Here is a 4506-nt window from a genome sequence, read left to right on the forward strand (position 1 = left end):
ATTTCTTGCAGTGTTGTAATGCGTCTATGACTTTTGTTATTTTTCTTATATCTTCACTTTTCTTTTTGTCTTTTAATCTTAGTTTCAGGATGCTACGCTCCATCGCTCTTTGAGTTGTTGTTATCTTTTTTCTTGTGTGTTTGTCGAATATCCATGTCTGTGATGCGTAAGATAGAGTTGGTAAAATGCACGAATCTAAGACGAGCTTTTTAAGTTTTATCGGGGTATTTGATTTCAGTATTTCTTTCAGGCTCCAAAACTTGTTCCATACTACATCCGATATCGGATCGGATAATGTGAAAACGCACTGATGCATGCAACTGTGTTGAAATATCGGGAGCTCGACAAAAATCAAAAAGGTAATCACGGTCTATATCCCGGTCAATATAAGTCTACTAGTAAAAAATTACAAGTACAAAATTCGGCAAAAGCAAACCGCAAACACAGAAACATTTTGCTCTAACTGCGAGCCCACCCTTACGCCAACTAGTTGCCTGATTGTTGCCTCAGCAAATTTGCTCTCTGTCTCACTTCGCAGCGGGATTACTCTGTTTTTCTACAACAGATAACAGTATCATGTGTTGCGGAATAGCTTGTGTCTTGTGTGCCGTTTAATTTAATTGTAAGTTTATATAGAATTTGAAAAATTGCGGAATACTCCATAGAAGCTTCCACCCCTCATTTTAGGGAAGTGGGGAGAAAGAAATAAAAAGTAGCCTATGGCACTATCCATCCCTTCAGACATCTACATCCCTTTAGACATCGTGCTAATTTAAATTTAAACTAATTTAATAGATCAATTAATCTTTCATTTCATTTATTTTCTGTTTTTAAATAGTTATGTTGCCTGCTCTACTACTGCATATTAAATCTGCGTAGATACTACTTTTAAATGTATAAGTAAGTGGACTGTTATAATTGTATTTATTGCGACCTCGTCCACCATATGTTAATTTTAAAAATATTGAAATCCCACCCTGTTTTCTTGGTTGCCCTGAAAACCAGCGCCGTGGCTAATACCAATTAGCCATTGGCATATACTGAGTGGCATCCTTTTTGGTGACTTTAGTTTAAGATGTATATAGATTAAGGCTATTGTTGTTTTACTTGTATATTTTCACCAAATAAACGTTTTCTATTCTATTCTATTCTATCTCCATTTAAAAAATAACATCAATTCGTCGCTTCCTTTTACCGTGAAAGACGGAGAAACAAACAGACACACACACTTTCCCGTTAATATTAAACATAATTATATAGATAATAACAAATAATAATAAATAAATAAACATTACAGGACATTCAATCTTACACAGATTGAATGAGTCTCACGGAAGGCTTTTGTTGTGCGTAGGTACTCTAAACTAAAAGTGCTTATAACTACTGTACTCGTACCATATTAATCTTAATAAATTCGTAGGTATCTACTTTGTGACCCTAATTAAATTGTTAACAAGTCTTTATCTCCCATTTTTACACCCCTTTGTAACACCTATGGTTTTCTACACACCTAGCGACTAAACTCAAACACAGCAATAAAATCATAATTTGAATTTCCAGCGGTGCGCCGTAACCTCGATCCGTCCCAAGATGGCCGCTTATCGCCGCCATATTGTTTGCAGAGCGCCGGCGCGCGCTGCGCAAGAGACTCTTCTATTCCCATCTTCAACCGCATATTTACCTCATCCAGTATAAGACCTCAAGACCTGTATAAAATAGACTGAAACAAAAATACATTTTAGATTGGTTTGTGAGAGCAGTAAACCGATGGAAATGAGTTGAGACCTGTTTTGTATAAGGTCTCCTTGCGCCTACTTTTATGCTAATAAGAACTTTGGGATTATTCCGTTTGCGTAATTGTGGATTTTATTTGGATTTTCGATGTCTATAAAAAAGGATAAAAAAATAGTTTTTTGAGATTTTGATATTTTAATTCTGTGAGAACTGTTTGAACGGTTTGCAGGTAACCTACTTTGTAACATGATACGAGTACCTAAGTATATGCATTCTCTGTAGTTCGATTATATCGAAAACTTTTATGAATTAAGGCTATGCTATGCGGCCTTCGTGTAGACATCATCAAACTAATTTTCTTACTTTCGTGTTCGGTCCTTTTGTTAGTCCTTAGTCATGCACTAACCGTCTACTTCTGAAAAACTGCACCTGTACATCCTCAATATGGGTGTATACTTTTGTATTGTCTATAGAAATAAGTGTAACAAAATACTAGCCCGAATAACTACTAGTTATTGGTAGATGATCGTTTAGCAAACAGAAGAAACGTAGATACTGTATCATAAAAGTATGTAGATAGGTAGATAGGTACCTACCTACACTTACTTTAACCATATCGTGTTGTCACACAGTATGTAAATTGTGTTCAACCCTTTTTAAGCCAGACAGGATGCAAGATCTTGTTAGAGCATGTTCAACTTATAACAACAAATACTCAACTTTTGATTTATTTAGTACAAAACTTGGTAAATTTGTTTCTATGGTAAAATCCAATACTAGTATCTAATTTCTTTAAATTATCAATTTTTAAGTGTTTGATCTGTAGATCGAGTACATCAAATCTATGTTGTTGCTTTGCTTTACTTCGATGCTCATGTTTTTGTTTCTTCATTCTTTTCCCCACACTAATTGTTAATATACTTAGTAATAGTAATGATTAAAATTAAGTACCCTTTGAGCAATTCTGCTTTATTCCATTAGTGGAAACTGTTTTGGCTCATGTGTTAGTCATGTAACCTATATTATGTAAAATTGTAAGCTGTTTGTTTCCCAATAAAGATAAAATAAAAAATAAAAAAAATAAAAAATAGCAGCAATAAATTTTGATTTTTTTCAGGTAGACCTTTATGCCTACTAGTTGTCTATTCCCTATTCACTGAAATTATACCTACACTTAATAACTGCGAAATGTCAATTTTATACCAATATTAAGCAAGTCCTAAAATTCCCTACAGCCACAATCAGAAACTGGTCACTTCGGTGACTTCGGTCGAATTCGGCTCCGTTCGGCATTGCTACGAACAAATATTGATGTTGGCAACACTTTGACACCCCTTTGACCGCTTTCCATCAGGCGGGCCGTATACCTGTTTGCCACCGACGTGGTATAAAAAAAAAAAAAGCATGTGATAATCTTCCGCTGTGTGGAAATAATATTGTATATAGAATCGCGACTAGGTAAAGTCAAGATTGTGTAGAACAAATGACTCTGAAAAATAACGCATGTGGTAAACTTCAGCTGAGGTGTGGAATAGTACATTGTGCAACAAGGGGAGGAAGTTGAATATTACTAACGAGAGTAAGTTAAATCGCGACGGCTTGCCGGAGCGATTTAAAGACTCGAGTTTGTAATATTCATACTCCCCCAGTTACACACAATGTTTTTCATCACACTCGCAATGCAAAAAATATGTAAATAAATGTAAAAAACTTAAGTAGGTACGGTACAAGAAATTTAATTATTCCCTTGGGAGAACGATTTTTCTATAACTCACGCTCCGCCTGCGTGCAATAGCACATTTAAAGTGCGGGTGTGATGAAAATAATATTGTGAAGACTCGCGACTAGGAGGAAACAAAAATGTCATAAACATAACAGAATCCCCTATTTATTATGTGCACAAAATACATCGCTTATAACACAAATAGGTGTAGCTACGTCAACAGAACACCGTCAAACCATCCACACACGAAACCTAAGGTTTCTCCTAACCCAGTCAGGTATAACAGGCCAAGGGGCTCCGTATTGGGCCCAGCTAAATATGTGCACGACACACAGTACAATACATAAACACACATAATATGTACAGAGCACACATCGCCCGCTTGCACGGAAAATATTTGGAAACACCGCCAATGTAATCCAAGGAGTTTGCCTTGATAAATTAAATACACAATTTGTGTCGATCGTTATTTTATGATATATTAAATTGGATTTTATTTGTTGGTTGATGGCGATGGTTGTGATTAGCTGTTGTTGAAAAATATGGTTACGTTACATTAAGGGCTGGCTCAATCTTGAATTTATTATGTGGCTTGAATGAACTATGACGTGGAAATAGTTTTAGATACGATATAAATCAGAGATATGTGAGTGCCATGTGATCCATGTCATATTTAGATATAATTTTGACATATTTTAGTTTGAATAAGGCTGTGTTAATTTTAATACTTAGATTACATTTTGTCCAAGAAAAATTATATGCATAGAGTATGTTTTACTATAATTATGAGTTAGAAATACAACATACAACATACAATCACGCCTTTATCCCATAAAGGGGTAGGCAGAGCGCATGAAACTACTAAAGCTTCAGTGCCACTCTTGGCAAATAAGGGGTTGAAAGAAAACGAAACTGTGACATTGCAGTGACAGGTTGCCAGCCTCTCGCCTACACCACAATTTACCCCATATCCCACAGTCGCCTTCTACGACACCCACTGGAAGAAAGGGGGTGGTGAAATTCTTAACCCGTCACCACACAGGACACAA

The 4506-nt window shown here is 35.8% G+C and overlaps 1 long non-coding RNA gene across 1 annotated transcript; it reads left to right on the forward strand.

Moving 5' to 3' along the window:
- The first annotated feature begins 583 nt into the window (after positions 1-583).
- LOC125232959 lies at positions 584-2394 on the forward strand. The gene is made up of 3 exons (XR_007177805.1): positions 584-622; positions 839-900; positions 1561-2394. It is a non-coding gene; the product is annotated as an uncharacterized LOC125232959 (long non-coding RNA).
- Positions 2395-4506: the final 2112 nt, after the last annotated feature.

The sequence above is a fragment of the Leguminivora glycinivorella genome, chromosome 13 (genome assembly GCF_023078275.1).
Source record: "Leguminivora glycinivorella isolate SPB_JAAS2020 chromosome 13, LegGlyc_1.1, whole genome shotgun sequence".
Lineage (NCBI taxonomy): Eukaryota > Metazoa > Arthropoda > Insecta > Lepidoptera > Tortricidae > Leguminivora > Leguminivora glycinivorella.